This window comes from Odocoileus virginianus, chromosome 7 (genome assembly GCF_023699985.2).
Source record: "Odocoileus virginianus isolate 20LAN1187 ecotype Illinois chromosome 7, Ovbor_1.2, whole genome shotgun sequence".
Taxonomy (NCBI): domain Eukaryota; kingdom Metazoa; phylum Chordata; class Mammalia; order Artiodactyla; family Cervidae; genus Odocoileus; species Odocoileus virginianus.
In genome coordinates this window covers 46,142,217-46,160,639 of record NC_069680.1, presented here as the reverse complement: position 1 = coordinate 46,160,639, position 18,423 = coordinate 46,142,217, and the positions used below count along the sequence as shown (strand labels likewise).

Genomic DNA, 18,423 nt, shown 5'->3' with positions numbered 1-18,423 from the left:
GGTCCCTGGATACAAACGATTTATTGTTGATATCATAGACACAAAATTTTACAAAAATCCTTTAAGAGAAGTAAGAGTGCCACAGAAATTTAGATTACTTCCCGTTGGGGTGATCTAGGGCAGTTTCATGGGTGAGGCAACAAGTGAGGTGAATCTTAAGCATGAGCATTCAGGAGGCAAGGATTCCAGAAAATAGAAAACTTGTAGGCAGGACAAATTGGATCTGATCTTAGCGAAGGAAGGCGGGAATTAAGCCTGGAAAGATGGTAGGCGGACCACATAGGGCAAAGATCTAAACAAAAATATGAGGATTCAGCTTAACTTTAGCCATGACTATTGGATATCACATGGATGTATTACTATTTACTCTGGCCAGAAGTTCTCTGGAAGCCAGCACAGCAGATCAAGTCTATATCTTTCCAGAGGAGATATCTCACAGAGACTACTATTGGAAAGCAAGTAAGCAGAGAGCAGATTAAAATCTCCAGTTAAAGTCATCAAATAAGACATAAGTGTGTGTGTTGGGGGTGGGGGGATGGAATTTAAGCTGAAGTTTTCTGTAATTTGCCCATTAACTTTATGCTGACCCAATTTGATGTAGGTTGAGCAGCTAAGGAGTGGGGTGAGGATGGAGACCAGGGCCCCTGGCCAAACATCAGCACAATCTTAATTAAATGTTATACTGAAAGACAATGGCTAATGGCAGACAGTTACAGTGGCTTTGCCCAGATGGTTTCTACTAACACAAATCCTAAACTACTGCAGTCTATAGGGCAATTTTAATTATTTTTACACTTTTAGATTTCAATTTGATTTTAAGTTCTCTGGGGTTGATAGACTGGGCAGAAATAGTGCAAAAACTCATTAAAATGTGTAATGAAAGTGGAGACTAGTCTAGCCTTGCTTAGTAAGCTAGACTATGTACCTAAATGTTAATTAAAATGATTTATCATGGGGCTTCCCTGGTAGTTCAGTGGTAAAGAACCTACTTGCCAACACAGGAGACATGGATTTGAGCCTTGATCTGGGAAGATCCCACATGCCACAGAGCAACTAAGCCCATGTGCCACAACTACTGAGAGCATGTGTTCTAGAGCCCAGGAGTTGCAACTCCTGAAGCCCCTATATCCTAGAGCCTGTGCTCTGCAACCAGAGAAGTCACCACAGTGAGAAACCCATGCACTGCAACTAGAGTAGCCCCCACTCTCTACAACTAGAGAAAAGCCTGCCCAGCAATGAAGATCCAGCACAGTAAAAATTTAAATAAATAAATAAATAAAAATTATTTAAAAAATGATTTATCAGATCAGGTGAGAGATGCTAGGAAGATAAGAAAGTGCCAGAAAGATAATAAAGATTTTCCCATTTCTGTGCTCACAAAAACTACTCAGGGTGCTTTGAAGACACAAATACATAAAATGAGAAATTGACCTCTATGATGCTAAACGAAATGTTAGAAGGAGTGGCTGATGAACAGGGGATTTTAACTTAATCATCCATCTCCCCATGTATTCCCTGGGAAAAACAGGGGAACTTCTTTATATAATTATTTTTATTTTTACTGTGACTAGATGAAAAACCATAGCATATTAAAACTAGATCATATGATATCTCATTCATTCATTCATTAAATGAATTTTTTTTGAGTGCTGACATTAACCAGGTTCTGGGTTTACAATGAGGCTTCGGATGGACAAAAGGGACTTACATTCTAGTGAACAGTGCAGACTAAGGGCAAGTAAAAAGAGAGAATAACTACAAACTATGTCATGAAAGAGTCCAATAGTGGGCTGAAACAGAGAAGAATGAGGGAAACTTAATGGAGGAGGAGATCAGAAAGGGAACTGAGGTGCAGCAAAATGAAGGGACCTGTCTAGGGTCACCAGATAGTGGACTATGCCACGTGCTGTCTGCTCTGACATGGAACCTGCCTTCTGTTCTTTAGCATCTGTGGGGATACTGGATGATTTCTTGGCTAGTTGCTAAAGTACATGGAAGGCTGAGTAGTGGGGAAAGAAGAGGGTCATGAACTGGAGGTGTGCTATGGGCTGCAAGAGGCTTCCAAAAAGCTAACAAAGGGGATGCTGCAAACTTTTAGAGGTCATTGCCCTGTCCTGGAGAAGACCTATCATATGATGTAATTCTTAGCAATGGAACACAAGTGAGAGTGTATAGAGGGTGGGGTGGGAGCTTCCTGCCTTTTCTCCCATCTCCATGGGAAATGCCTGAGGGCCTCTTTCCACCAGTTTGCTTCTGCTGGTTTAGGTAGGGGCTGTTTGTCAGCCTTTGGATTAAGTATCAGGTAAAATCAGAGTGAATGAGGCCTCAGCTCAAACAAAGTACCAGTATGAATAGGATTAGATTGAAAAAGAGAAATTTCAAACCTATAACATTTTGCAAAAGAAGAAATTGTGTTTTCAATACAGACGGGCTAGTGCAGTGTTCTCTAATGATGGGATTTCCATGAATGATTATAATAACTTTGCATATGGTAACTGAAAAAAATGCAGTGACTGAGTCCAGTCCTACTGCGGTTTCTGGCCCACACCATTCATTCATTGTTTCACTCATTTGCTCAACAAGCCTTTCTTGCTAATGAGTTGGCATTGAATTGGGTGGATCCTGGTGGCAGAAATCTGGAAAAAAGGATGTTGGTGCCGTGTAAGTGACTTGCGCCCAGTGGCATCAACCTTGTTCTGGCTGGAGCAAGATTCCAAAGTTTACTAACCTCTTTCTCTGTAGAGGTTAATGGGCAAAATTTGGATGAATTTCAAGGTTCCTGATGATAAGGATGATGATACTGGCCCTTACTGGTTGAACAGTTGCCATGTGCCAGACCTTGTTCTAAGCTCTTTGTGGCTATCGAGAGAATAAATATTATGCTTAATTTTATACAAGGCTGTAACTGTAAAAATGGGATTTGAACCCAACCAGACACTGTGCTGATGACATCTTTCAATCTGCTGGGCTAACAGAATATTAAGAATTCCTGGAGAAACTGGGAAAGCATCACATTTTTAAGAGCAAAACTTAAGTACAGAGAAACCAACTTAATTTTTTCCTACAGTATGCTTGAATCCCTTCTGAGGAGCTAGCTTCTGTGTAGGGCAGGCCCCCTGACTTCTCTGGTTATCTGTAGATAAGGAAAGGCTTTCTAGTTACTGGTTGTCACAAACATATCACTTCAAAAATAAAAGTATCCATAAAATTGAGTTGCCATATGGTATAGCAATCTCACTCCTGGAATATATCCAGGAAAACTTTAATTCAAAAAGACACATGAACCATTATGTTCGCAGAAGCATTATTCACAATAGCCAAGACATGGAACTAGCCTAAATATCCATCAACAGATGAATTAAGAATATGTACAATGTACTATTATTCAGCCATAAAAAGAATAAAATAATGCCACTTGTAGCAACATGGATGGACCTAGAGATTATCATACTAAGTGAATGAGTCAGAAAGAGAAAGACAAATATCGTATAATATCATTTATGTGGAATCTAAAGTATGACACTGCCGGAGCCTGCTGGCAAACGAACTGGTCGAGAACGCAATTACCAGAGTACCTAAGAAAAATAAGACTCAGAAAGACTTAGAAAGATGGGGTTGAGAGGGACAGAGTCAGCTTGCGTCTGACTCTGCCAACTTTATTGAAGAATACCACACCTATATATATGCTAACAGGAGTTACTAATAGATCAAAGGTTTGCATATGTGCAGAGCTACAGGCACAGATGTTTTAAATTCCTCTACTTAAGATCAGTAAAGCATCACCCTAGCGCCCAACATGATTAAGATCAATATAACATTAACTAGATAGAAAACAGGCTTCAAGCACGACGAATTTATCAGCACCAGGAAAACAGGCGAAAGATCACCGGGGTGTTTTTTCCCTGAAAGGGACAAATGCCAGTCTATACTTTAACAAGAAGGGGTGGCAGGACAAAGAGAGACCCTTTGTTCTCTCTTAGGGCCATAAGGGGCCTGTACGTTCAGGCCGGCTCCCTGCATGACACAAATGAACTTATCTTTGAAACAGAAACAGAATCATGGACATAGAGGAACAGATGGGTGGTTGCCAAGGGGAGGGGTTAGAGGAAAGGTTGCAGGAGGGGTTGGGGTTAGCAATTGCAACCTGGTATATATAGAGTGGATAAACAACAAGGTCCTACTGTGTAGCACAGGGAGCTATATTCAATATCCTGTGATAAATCATAATGCAAAAGATATGAAAAAAATGTATATGTACGTGTGACTGAATCGCTTTGTTGTACAGCAGAAATTAACATGACACTGTAAATCAACTGTACTTCAATAAAATAAATTTTAAAAAGAATAAAAGTATCTAGTCATGGTTGTTAGTTAGAACTCTAAATTTCATTCAAAGTTCTTTCTGGCATCTCTAGATTGTGCCAGGCCTGGAAGCTATAGTGTTGGCTTCTTCTTGGAAGCAGATTTTTTTTCTTAAAGCATTTGAGGGCAACGAAGGGATAGAGGATTAAGAGTCAGATTGGTGCCAGAAATCCCTAAAGATGGCAGGACAGCCTCACTGTGCTTGTTCACATAGGCATCTGTCTCTGATCACAGTTGCCCTGATGGGGGACAGGCGTGTCACAAGGCTCTGCTGGGAGTGTGATCTGTTGCTAACTGTCCCCCAAAAGGATGTCAACCCAGAAGATATAATCTAAGAAGCCAGAGTAAAGAGGGAATCAAGTGTAATGGTGAAAATGCTCTAAAACCCCTCCACACTTTCCATCTTCACATGGAGCTGTGTGTGTGTGCATGCCTATGGACACGCGTGCAATTCTACATTTGTCCTATGGCTCCTGCTGATGTTCCTTTATGAAGATAAACATGCATTAGAGTTAGCTCAGAAACACCTAGTTCTTTGTCTTTTTCAAATATTTATGAGGAATTCCAGGAAATGCCCACAAATTTTCAAGCATTATGAGTCCCATTGTAAGTGCTCAGTAAATATTCATTAAATCAACTAATGAACAGGAAGTTTGCTCAAAGGCAGGAAGATGATAATGGGCTGGATGGCATTTAGGGACCCTACCTTTACTCCTGTGTCCGGCTGCCTCCATCTGTCCTTCCCTCAGCTTTCTCTACTTGGCTAAGTCAACACCTGTGCACCCTCAGAGGTTGTCTGTGAATGTCAGCTCCTGTAACTGCAGGATGAAAAATGCCCTTTTCCAGGCTCACCCAGCTTGCATACAGGCCAAGGTCTGCTGTACAAAACACACTGTAATGGTGAGTTGTTTGCATCTCACGGCTGCTGGTCTGGGTTCTCGTGTCTCATGCATCTCCATTCCCACAGTGCCCAGCACAGGGCCCTCACAGAGAGAGTTAGTAATGGGGTTGAGTGACTAAATCCTACCGTCCATTCATCAGATACTAACTGTACAGTGTCTCCCTCTAGCTGACTCAGGACTCTGTTCCTGATAAATTTCTGGATTCAACTGCCATCTTTTCATTCTGTAGGTAGGTTATACCTTGCATTGGGCAATGCCTCCCAACACCTTGGCTGGGTGCCTGGCTTGGCCCCCCAGTGTTGCCACTCCATTGGAGAGACTGGGACAGAATCGGAGCCCTCCGGGGCCTTGACATCACCAATTATTAGATACAGAGAAGTTCTCTTGATCCCTAGTTTGAGAGTTTGAGTTGAGGAGCTGATATGACCACATAAAATTGTATTCTGCAGCATAGAGAAAGGCCCACTCATGGGGCCTCCAAAATCCTTGTCCAGAAATTGTATTGCTTTTCTCTTGAGTAGGAGCAATCTTCACAAAGAAGACAGGCTGTTGCTGGTCTGACCTGAGCCCTTTTAGAAAGCCTGGAGTTTTTCCATTTTTAGAGACTCTTGAGTTATTAAATAACAGTGAAATGCCAAGAGTTTCCAGGCAAAGAGGTGAATGCTTTCAACGCATAGAATGGTGATATGATTGTACCAAGGATCTATTTTTTAAAAACAACGGCTTCATAATATAGTAGTGGAGCATAGGGATCCTGGAGCTCAGACAGCCCGAGTTCAAATCCTAGCATTGTGCTCTCATGAGTTGTGTGACCTCGGGGGTGTGTTATTTGGTCTTTCCATACCTCAGTTTCTAGTCTATACCATGGGCATAGTTTTTAGGGTTTTTGTGAAGATTAAATGTAAGTCTTACATAAGTACCTAGACTCATAATGGTATGCTCTATATACATATCAGTCATTATCATCATCATTGTTATCATCTTAGTGCACTCTACACTATGTCATCTAGCAAGAGGATGCTAATTTAAAGTTTCATCTTAAATATCATTTCTTTCACTCTTGTGAGGGGATCTCACTGATTGCATATATTTCTTTTGCAGATCATTTCAAATTTCTAAGTTTGAAGACTTTTGTGGATGAGGCCTGGACCAGTTGGTCTCTCAATGCCCCTTGTGAAATGGGGCTGCCTGCCCTTGCTTCTGAGTGTGGCAACCGACTGAAAACATTCCCTCCCCATCCCTAATGTTGCACACCCAGCCTCAGGTGGGTTCCATAATGACAATTTAGTGACTGGGGGCTGGTGGGCAGTGGGGCCATGCAGATACATTGGTGGTTGGATTCAATTAGTTAATTGTTTGGCTGACCACAGGGTGTGGCTCTTGAAAGAGCAGCTGCTGTTCTCTCTCTGGCTCAAGTTAAAGTGCTCACTTTTCCAGTTGGCATGGAACACGTTCTCCACTACTAATAAACGCACTGGCACATGCAAAGAGCCGCAGAGCCAGTACTTGGAGTACCCGGGGAGGGCTGGGCGAATCTTCTTCCCTAATTATCATGCTGACTGTCACCATCCAACTAGAGCAATGTGCAGTCACGGCTTGCATACCGTATAGGATTTACTGTCACCTAACACTTCCTATTGGTGTTCTCGCAAGAGGCTGGTATGTAGGAAGAGGGTCATCCAAGTGGCCTGGAGGCTGAGAGAGTGGACGCCCTGACTTCTGAAGTCACACTGAGCTGTGTGGTGACCTTGGCAACGGCCCCACCATCATCAGATCTCAAATGCTGACACCAAGGCCCTGTGTTAGATGCCTGCCCTGCATCCTTCTGAATCTGGGCCATGTTCCAGTGCCACCAATCATCTCTTGCCTAGCAGCTGGGAGGTGGCAGTCACCATGCAGAGGTGTGGCGGTGGCTGCCTGGCACTTTCGGGCCTGTGATGCTGGGAGCAGGGCTACAAAATCCCCACCACTCTTCCCAGCAGCAGGGGAAGTGGCACCTTGGGAGCTTGAAGGCATGAAGTACAAATGAGAGGAAGGAGCTTATTTTCAGATAAACATTCTAAATCATTCCGATGGCTGTAAGCAGACATTTTAAACCAAAGCCTTCTGGGATTCTGGCTTGCACCATTTGCCACCAGCTGGCACTCCATTGCTCTTCACCTCCAGGAGTGGTCACCTGGTGGGGTTTGAGCGTGGGATGCCCATTATTTTCCTGGTTTCTCTTCCTGCAGGAAAAATGACCCACATCAGTAGCATGTCTATGTGCCTTGTATATCTCACGTGCATTACCCACCACCTGGGGAGGAACAGTACTTGCTGGGTCCTTAGTCCCTGTGGTCATCTAGCTGAAAACACACTATCACTGAGTCAAGTCCCCAAACTTGAGACCTCACTTCTTCTCAGCTCCAGTCCTGGCTCCTGCTTGAATCTGTGTTCCAAAGGATTCGTTTCCCAACTGAGGATTGTCCACAGGTACATCCCAAGTGGGACAGAAGAAGGCATGCATGTTCAGTGAGCAAGGGTAGCTTCCCAAATGGGGTCAAAGGTTACTTGCCAGTTCCTATGAGTCTAGATTCAGACAAGTTGTTATTTTAAAAAATTGCACCAGTTACTTGATACGCAGTGTTAGAGCAGGAAGGATCAGAGAGCTCACCCAGGGAATAGCATCTTCGAGAACTTTCTAAGCTACAACCATTTGCAAGACACTCATCATTTAATGCAGGGCACTCCCATTTTTTAAGAGGCTTCACACTCCCTGGAGCTCTCCAGGTGATTCAGGAATCGAAGTGCCAGGCCTTCGTGATGTGGCCCCCACCCACTGCAGTGACCTCGCCTTCTCTCCGTATTTCTACCACATCATGCTGCTTCAGGTTCTCCCAGCATGCCCCGGGGCTCCTTTTCTGCACCCTGTCACCCCCTACTCAGACCTCCCCCCAGACACTTTTTAACTTTTAGGACTTGCTCGGGCATCACCTCCTCCAGGAAGCTTCCCGTCCCCCCTCAGCCCTGATCAAGTGCCCTCTCCTGTGCTCCCCTGCGCCCCAGGGCTCCCACCCTGGCCCACCTAGGCCCTTGCCTCATATACTTCTTTCAGTGGCCCTGGGGCCATCTAGAGGGGAGGGCTCACCTTTTCACCTGTGTAGTTTCCCTGGGCTGAATCAGTTCAGTCGCTCAGTTGTGTCCAACTCTTTGTGATCCCAAGGACTGCAGCACGTCAGGCTTCCCTGTTCATCACCAACTCCTGGAGTTTGCTCAAACTCATGTCCGTTGAGTCAGTGATGCCATCCAACCGTCTCATCCTCTGTTGTCCCCTTCTCCTGCCTTCAATCTTTCCCAGCATCAGGGTCTTTTCCAAGGAGTCAGTTCTTCATATCATGTGGCCAAAGTATTGGAGTTTCAGCTTCAGCAAGTCCTAGACTGAATAAATGAATGAAATAACTTTCCCTACAGACCTATTGAAAAGTCTCTAAGCACATTCATATATTACTTCCCGTGTGTCAGTTTCAGGGTTGGGGAAAAAAATGTAGTACCTAAACACTGTACCTATAAAAGTCCCTGGAACACTGGGAAATGTCTTAGGGACTTTTCCCCTGTGATATGCCTTTTGTATTATCGGCTGGTTATTGATTTTTTTTCTCTGCTGCACACTAGTTGGTGGTGGTGGTGGAGTCGCTCAGTTGTGTCTGACTCTTGCGGCCCCGTGGACTGTAGCCTGCTAGGCTCCTCTGTCCATGGGATTCTCTAGGCAAGAAAACTGGAGTGGATTGTTATTTCCTTCTCCAGGGGATCTTCCTGACCCAGGGATTGAACCCAGGTCTCCTGCACTGCAGGTGGACTCTTTCCTGACTGAGCCACGGGGAAAGCCACGAGGGATGCATGCTGGGAGAAGTACATTATGATCACAGCTGTTTAGAATGTCTAGTAGGGCATATTTGGGGCTTCCTCTGTGGCTCAGCTGGTAAAGAACCCGCCTGCAATGCGGGACACCTGGGTTCGATCCCTGGGTTGGGAAGATCCCCTGCAGGAGGCAAAGGCTACCCACTCCACTATTCTGGCCTGGAGAATTCTTGGGGTTGCAAAGAGTAAGACACAACTGAGAGACTTTCACTTCACTTTCACTTTAGGGCATGTTTCCCTAGTGTATGGATTGGGGCTTGAACCACATTAGTATCAGAAATCCCTTATAATTGGGTAAATATAACAGTTATACCTAATTTCAGCTAATGTAACAGAAAGCACATTAGACCATTATTTATTCCTTAAACTGCCTTAGAGTTACTTATTCCTGTCTCATATAAAAGAAGCCTGGAAGTTGGCTGGCATCTTCCATTTCCTAGTAGTGAGACCTTGGTTAAGTTAATAACTTCTAAACCCTTCAGATAACTGTAAATTAAAAATAATGTTGTCATAGGGTTTCTGTGAAACTCTCATGTGATAAGCCCTGGCCTCGCTCTGAATAAGTATTCAATACATGTTAGAAAAAAAAAACTATTTCTGCTAGCTGTTTGCTCTATCAGTGCCTCTTTAGATATGTTGCTTTTTAGTAGCATTGATAAACTTCCAGAGGATGTATAATTTCAGATGTTAACTGCATGCATCCTTGCGCTACCATTTTTGTTAATGTTTGTTTTAAACATTGAGGTGAACCCTGACACAGCAGTATTCTCCTGTCCTCAGAGACTCTTGTAGAGGCAATACTTCTCGTGGAGAAGATATTGCAGGAGGCAGAATGTGGCACAGTTGCTATTCTGCTTATACATTTAGGTAGCACAGAAAAAAATTAAAATGAATCATGCAGAAGAAAATCACAATTTTTGACTTAAACCTACTTTGAGCTCAGAATGTTAATAACTTGCATGAAATGAATATAATCCCCTAAATACAATTGTTGATGAATTACTTTATATGTACATTTTAAATGCAACATATTTGCAACCCCATGGACTGTAGCCTATTAGGCTCTTCTGTACATGGAATTCTCCAGGCAAGAATACTGGAGTCAGTAGCCATTTCCTTCTCCAGGGGATCTTCCCAAACCAGGGAGCAAACCCAGGTCTCCTGCATTGCAGGCAGATTCTTTACTATTTAAGGTCCAAGTCACCAGGGAAGCCCAAATACAACAGTTGATGAATTATTTTATATACATATTTTAACTGCAACATATTTAGTTATGAATGGGAAGCAGCCTTTTTTTTTTTTTTTTTTTTTTTTATAGCAACTGAAAGATACAAAGCAGTTACAAGTGGAAAGACTATTGCAACTGCCCTGTATTTTTAGCCCAGAATCAAACCAGGGAAGTCTCAAGATACTTAGAAAAATACAAGACAATAGTTTTCAAGTTAAGAATTATGTGCTTTGGGTGGGGAGGTGGGAATAACTGCTTTGGCTTAAAATACTCAACAGTTTTTAGTCATCACAGTTAGAATACAGCAGCTCCTAAGGCAATCTGTATCTGGAGAGGGAAATCCAGCCAGTAAGCAAACTCTGATTCTTCACTTACATCTTCACATGGTTCAGCTGAAGATGGTCCCATTAGAAGCTGTTGAGGCCATTTCTACCATTTCAGAAGGGAAATCATTTGGTAATATGAATGATATTTTCATCATTTGGTAATATGATATTTTCATCTTCTTATCTGGAATGAATGATAAGTTAAAAATGTCTTTCCCTTTTATTTTTTAAAATATTTTTAAGATATTTAAAAAATCTTTAAAGTGGACCATGTAAAGTCTTTATTGAATTTGTTACAATATTGCTTCTGTTTTGTTTTGGTTTTTTGGCAGTGAGGCATGGGGAATCTTAGGTCCCTGACCAGGAATCAAACCCACACCTCCTGCGTTGGAAGACAAAGTCTTAACAATTGGACTGTCAAGGAAGCCCCATGTTTTTCCCTTTTAAAACATGAGCATCTGTATCCCAACCCAAAGCAGACACCTTTCTGTATCATCTACAGCCCACCAGTCCAGAGCCCGGGGAACAGAAAGAGTGGAGGGTACAGAGCTGACTGTAGTAACCTTTCCACCATCACTACAATCACAGATGTGTGATTTTTCCTAGCATCCAAATCTCACTGGGGGCTTTTCATTTAACACATCATTCCTCTGAACGCATGGGGCACAACTCACTGGAAAAGTGCAGGCAGGGAGCAAGGAGGAGGTGCTCACTCTCCCTTGTTCACCAGGAACCCAGGCTGATCCAGTACAGAATTACAGGTGACCCCATCATCTGTGTCTGTGGGGAGGCTTCTGTCATGCATGGGCCATGCCTCACTGGACGCCCTGAGTCTCCTGGGGGGATTCTGTTGCCTCCGTCATCCTGACATTGGCTGCAGTTCTGCTCCAGACAGCCAGCACAGCTTCCAGGCTGAAGTTAATACCACAGCATTACTGCTCCCCTCAGTGAGAGCGGGAGATCCTTCTAGTGCGGGCTCCCCTCCTCAGGGGCAGGAGTGTCTGCCTGTCAATCAGCGTCTTCCAACCACATCCTTTTCTTAGACCTTTCTGGAGATGGTTCTCCTTAGTCCATCAGTGATTTTCTTTATGAGTGTCTGGATTTTGGCTTCCTTTGCCGGGATGGGAATATTTTTTGGGAGAAGCACATTCAGAGAGTTGCTAATAATGTGTCCAACCTCTGCTCAGCTGTCTGTCACTGATGCCAGACCCTACCACGTCTCATGCAAGCAGCTTAGAGAGTAACATCTTCTTCGGAGGTTTTAGGCTCTCACTGAGCGTTGTGTTCTCTTGTGCACTGGAGCCTCGTCACCCTTCACAGACGGTTCTCGTTTGGTCCCCTTCCAGGAGGTTCTCCGTGAAGCTGAGGCACTGGCTTGCTTGAAGCCAGGTGCTTCTCTCCAGCTTTTACTAACAACAGATTTGAATTTGAGAATCACATGTCCTTCCCCCCAGCTTCTCTGCGGAGTTTCACTCCTGGACTTTTGCCTTCTCCAAAATATGAAAAAGAGTTGAACTAGGCAAAAAGAAAATTCTTCTGACTTCTGGCTCAAGATTGATCTAAAAGTCTCCTTGCATTTCATTCCACCCAAAGGTATTCTCAAACCCACCATTCTTAAAAAAGGATGTAGATTTAATTTAGACTTAATAGAAATGTAATAAGTCAGATGTTTTACCCTAGGTAGATCCATTTTTAAATCCTGAGAGTGCTAAAGTGATGACAAAAATAGCTGGACAGGTGTGAGAGCCCTCACAGGGAGCTGATTTTTTAGGGGATTTGGCTTAATGTGATGTTCCTTATCCCCTGAAGTGCTTTGCAGAGTGCTCAGAACAGCTGACTCACATTTTTATTGATTGACCCTTGCCGAGATAAGGGTATGAATTTGAGTTTAAATTCAATAATTCTGTTGACTCTGTAACTCTGGACTTGTGTCCCATTTTCCCTCCTATTGCATGGACCAGACTCTACCAATAAGGCTGCATCTAGCAAAGATGGTTTATGAAGCCATCCAGACCTGGATTCAGATCCTGGTTTCACCATTTCCTTTCTGTGTGATCTTGAACAAGTCACTTAACATCTCTCAAATTTCTTTGTTTATACAAAGGGATTGTTGTAAGCATTAACAAGAATAAATATTAATAAATATTAATACTTAACATAAGGCTGGTTAAAGTGAGCACTCGATCTATTATTAGTTTTATTTTGTGCTAAAAATGCACACTGCATCTGTTAGCTCCTCTTTCCCAGAGATCTCTACTTGTGACATGTTTACAAGCTAGGAAGGCACAAGTGGGCATGTGAGTTAAGTACGATGAGTTAAGTTCAGCCTAACAACTGTATAAATAACATGGCCTTAAACGCGGTTCAGGTTCTTTTCTCTCTCACTTTAAAGTTGGAACATAGGCTCTGCTCTTTGAAATCCCCAGAATCTGGGTTCCTAGGTTGTTCTGAAGCCTTCATTGCCAAGGTCATCTTATGGTAATAAAGTGGGTGGCAATAATTCCAGACATACGGTTTTCATTCCAGCCACCAGGAAGAAGGAGGTGAAGATGGGAAAAGAGTGACGCCAGCTCTTGCTTCAAGAAGCTTCCTGGAATGTGCTGCATGAATTCGTGTTTACATTTCCGTGACCAAAAAGTAGTTTCACGACTTCACCTAGCTGCAAGGAAGAATGCAGTGTTTATTCTGGGGGGCCACAGGTCTGGCTAAAATTGCCATTCCTGTGGAAGAGGAGGAAGATGGACACTTGGCAGCAATTGCTCTCTGGAGAGGGAGCCACTCTCAAGGGCAGCAGACTGGGGAGAGTCTTGGGAGTCTGATGGAGTCTGATGGCTCAAGGGAAAATAATTATTAGAAGTAGTTGGTGCTGATAAGATCCAAGACAAATCCAATTTATCAAGAAAATGTCATCTGGAATTACTCTGTCCAGTGAGGGAAAGTGAAAGTGGCTCAGTTGAGTCTGACTCTTTGCAACCCCATGGACTATATAGTCCATGGAATTCTCCAGGACAGAATACTGGAGTGGGTAGCCTTTCCCTTCTCTAGGGGATCCTCCCAACCCAGGGGTCGAATCCAGGTCTCCCGCATTGCAGGCGGATTCTTTACCAGCTGAGCCACAAGGGAAGCCCTAGACATATAGGGAACCAGTAGCCATGTGACTATCGAGCATTTGAGATGTGCTATAATATACTCAACTGGGCTTCCAAGATATAGTGTAAGAAAAGAATGTAAAATATCTGTTTTTTTTTTTTTTTACAGTGGCTACATATTGCAGTGATATTTATATACTGGATTAAATAAATACATTAAATTTACCTTCATCTGCTTAGTTTTACTTTTAACATTTAAAGTTCTATCTGTGGTTCACATTGTTTTTGATGGGAAGCAATGACCCGGAGAAGACAATGACACCCCACTCCAGCACTCTTGCCTGGAAAATCCCATGGACGGAGAAGCCTGGTAGGCTGCTCCTGGTAGACTGCTTTGCAGTCCATGAGGTTGCAAAGAGTCGACCTGACTGAGCAACTTCACTTTCATTTTTCACTTTTATGCGTTGGAGAAGGAAATGGCAACCCACTCCAGTGTTCTTGCCTGGAGAGTCCCAGGAATGGGGTCGCACAGAGTCGGACACGACTGAAGTGACTTAGCAGTAGCAGCAATGATCTGGAATATCCCACAACTGAGTCTGTCTCCTCAGAAAGCAGATTCTACATAGTACTGAGAGGGATGGTTTCCTGAATGTTTAAATGCATGATGTATTCTCTAACCTGGGGTTCAGAGAGCAAGATTCTGGTACCATAGATGGAAGCATCATCCAAGGGAAGCAGATAAGCCCTTCACGGGCCTGTCCCCACAGGAGACAGATCTAAATGTCACCACCCTCTAACAGCATTCAAATGACCTCCACCTCATGCTGTGGTTCTGGTTCTGTGAACCATTCTGTAATTCCACTTTCAGATGACCTTCAGGGTTTCTAAGACTACTTCCACAGAGTGAGAAACTGGCTAGTGAGCCAAGTGATGTGCTTGGGACGGCTGATATTTCCGAGCTTCAGCTTAAAAGCTTGGAAGGTTAATAATGAGGGAGTGCATTTGCCACTAGAGATGCTTTGCATTTTTATTTCTCTCCCGGTCAAAGATCCCCCTCTAATTAGGTCAGTAGTTTTCAAATATGTTCTGTGGGACCCACAGCTTCAGCATCGCCTAGGAACTTGTAAGAGATGTAAGTTCTTAGGCCTCACCCCAGATCTAATGAATCAGAAACTGGGGGTGTGGTCTAGCACTCAGTGTTTTGATGAACCCTCCAGATAATCCTGATGCTAGCTAAAGTTTGAGAAACATTAAAGTGATAGTTTTCTTAACAAATAGATCTTCATCCTCAAGATGTACCTAGTAGTTTTTTTTTTTTTTTTTTGAAGGCTCATCCTGTTTAATATGTCTTGAAAGGGAAAGTATGCAGGGATCACTTTTAGGTTTGTAAATAAATGTGATATCGTATTTCTCACAGGTTTCAGAATGAGTAAAACTTTGAAAAAATCATAAATATAAGTGTCTGGAGGCAGTTCTTTTGGGGTAAGAGTTTCCTTAGCTTACCTCTTCCAGACCTCACTGCTGAGCCGCATTCACTGGAGCTTACCTGGGCCTTCCTGACACCTCACTGTCTCTGCTTGCCATCTCTCATCCTGTCTCTGAGTGGTGGTCTTTATCTTCCCAGACAGCTGTTCTCACTTCCCCACTTTTAATCACTGTGAGCAGCTTCATCCTGTAAAGATTCCTCCCACTCCTAGGTTCTTAATAAGCCTGTGCTCAACTCTGCGTGCGTGCGTGAAAGTTGCTTCAGTCCTGTTCGACTCTATAGCCCTATGGACTGTAGTTTGCCAGGCTCCTCTGTCCATGGGATTCTCCAGGCAAGGATACTGGAGTGGGTTTCCATGCCCTCCTCCAGGGCATCTTCCCAACCCAGGGATCAAACCCCCATCTCTTACATCTGCTTTGGTAGGCAGGTTCTTTTCCACTAGCGCCACCTGGGAAGTCAGTGATCAACTGCATATATTCAAATCTGGTTCTTCTTCCAAGGCACAGATTCTGCAATTCCGCTCTTGAAATCTGATGCGTAATGACAGTTTCAGCCAGCAGCACTGAGGAGAACGTGTGGCCCCTTCCATCACTGAACTCTTGGGAATCTGCAACGATGCCAGGCACGAGAGCAGTGGGCCAACCTCTTTGTTTACTGAGCAGCAGCCGCCCATCTATTCCACCCCAGGGGACTGACCACTGCCCCCAGGAACTCTGAGTGCTCTTGGTTGGGATTCCTTTAACTGCTGACAAAAAGTCATGGCTCAGATGCAGACCCTCCCCTCAGCAGATCTTCTGAACCCTGGGGGGCAAAGATTAGGTGGGACAGGGCGAGGATATTACTGGATCTGAAAACAGATGCTTTGCCCTTTCCAGCTCCTGCATAGGCAGGCATCATACAATGTGTAGGGAGCTTTAGAGCTTACAAGACACCTCAAATTTCATCCTTTACAAGGCATTCCACCTCTTTGAGAGGGGAGCAAAGAGTTCTACAGTTGAGATAACAGATCTGGAAGGTTGCCATCTTTCCTTGAGTGACTCAAGAAAAAGCAAAGTTGGATTCACAGCCAGGTTTTATTGCAACTTGACGTTTAGTTTACTGACTCCTCTTTGCTAAAAGGATAAACCCTGACACTAAAAAACCCCATGGAACAATCTTAATGCCTTTATTCAGTGAAGATTTGACACAACACATGCATTTATGGACATCACACTTGCATTCAGTTTACAAGTAATTCAGTTCATCAATTACTGTACTGGTGTCTATAGTGACCATATGCAGAGGCTTTCACAGTTCTTGTTTTACAGTTGAGAAAAAACTCAAATTCAAGGAAGATGGGTAAACTACTCAAGGTTACATGGTGTGAGTGTCATCCAGTCCTTTTCACAGCAGAACTTTTGTTCACTATGTTCACTTAACTCCTCTTTGCTATAAATTCTAAACTGCAAAGAAAGGAGGTGAATGCAGTAAGGCAGGCATTCCCAAGTCATTTCTGCCTATAAATACAGTTGCTTGGGCTTCCTCCACCCCTTCCATGAACTCTCTGAGGAGCTACAAGTGATAGCAAATGCTGCTGACTGACTAAGGCTGGAAAACACTGCACTATGCCAAGATGCATGCAGAGTACTGCAATTTATTGCCTGTAATGCCTCAATTTTTTGGTTGTTGTTTCTTTTTTGGACTGTTTTAGGTGGGTTTTGGGGGAAGGAGTTCATTGAGAAAACTTGACCACTAGATCTCTCTCTCTTTGACCACATGGCTTGTAGTCTCTTTGTTCCCTGACCAGGGATTGAATCCAGGCCCTTGGCAGTGAGAGCTTGGAGTCTTAACCACTTGACCACCAGGGAATTCCTTTGACCACCAAATCTTTTAGTTTATTCTTAAAGCACAATTTTCTAACCAAATGAGGTTTGGCTTCCCTGGATAGTAACAGGGACTGTAATTAAATTTCATCTGGTTAAACACTAAACTGTTTAAGATAATTTTAGATTCAAGTTCCATCCTCAGTGGGATAGCTTTCTTTTCCATCTTCCAAATTCTGTGTAGTTCTAAGAGTCACAGTTCTTTTGAAAATAGACACCAATTGTTAAGTTGGTTCTTAAATATTCCTCTTTAGGGATTCCCATTGTCAGAAGACTCTAGAGTCTTCAGCCAGCATCAGCATCATCTGGGAGTTGGAAATGCAGACCCTCAGACCCTGTCTCAGGTGCACTGAACCAGAATCTGCATTCAACACGACACCCTGTGATTCACATGGACATTAACATCTGAGAAGCACTGGTTTGGGATGCCTTTCCTGTTAGTCATAATTACAACCTACTGAGTATCCACTATCTCTCAAGGGAGGTAGCTTTAAATTTTAAAAATCTAGTCCTCACAACAACTCTTCTGGAAAAGGATTATTTTCCTTAGTCTACAAAAGAGGAAACTGGCTCTGAGAGATTTACGCTTGCCCAATTAGTTGTTAGCTAATGGCTGAGATAGAATTAAGACCATGTCTGTCTACTCCTTCTTAGAACACTTGACTTAATATTTTTTTCTCTCCCTTCTCCAGGCCTGTCAGTCAAGTCAGGTTTTCTTCCCCCTCACAATCTCTCCAGGTCTTTTTCAAGGCATCATGGTGAAGAAACAAGCCATAGGTAAAAAAGGAAAATAAATAAATAAATAAATAAAAATTGGTTGTCAAACTTTTGTGGGTAAAAATTCTATTAACAAAATTAAAAGTGAAAGTTGCTCAGTTGTGTCCAATTTTCTGTGACCCCACAGACTATACAGTTCACGGAATTCTCCAGGCCAGAATACTGGAGTGGGTTGCCTTTCCCCTCTCTAGCAGATCTTCCAACCCAGGATTGAACCCAGGTCTCCTGCATTGCAGGTGGATTCTTTACCAGCTGAGCCAAAGGGAAACTCAACAATGCTGAAGTGAGTGGCCTATCCCTTTGCCAGCAGATCTTCTCAATTCAGGAATCAAACCAGGGTCTCCTGCATTGCAGGCAGATTCTTCACCAACTGAGCTATCAGTGAAGCCCAACAAAATGAAAAATCTGGCACAAATACATATTTTTGGAAATATATTTGTAACATATATGACAAAAATGTTAATAACTTTAACAAAAAAATTTTTATAACTCAA

General features: G+C 43.2%; 1 long non-coding RNA gene across 2 annotated transcripts; it reads left to right on the top strand.

Annotated features, from left to right (window-relative positions):
- The first annotated feature begins 322 nt into the window (after positions 1 to 322).
- Positions 323 to 14,029, top strand: LOC139036042 (uncharacterized). 2 transcript variants are annotated; one of them, XR_011488740.1, is made up of 4 exons: positions 323 to 459; positions 5,112 to 5,262; positions 6,366 to 6,528; positions 13,242 to 14,029. It is a non-coding gene; the product is annotated as an uncharacterized lncRNA (long non-coding RNA). The 2 variants fall into 2 exon arrangements; XR_011488739.1 differs by lacking the exon at positions 5,112 to 5,262 and having other exon boundaries at positions 340 to 459.
- The last annotated feature ends 4,394 nt before the right edge of the window (positions 14,030 to 18,423 follow it).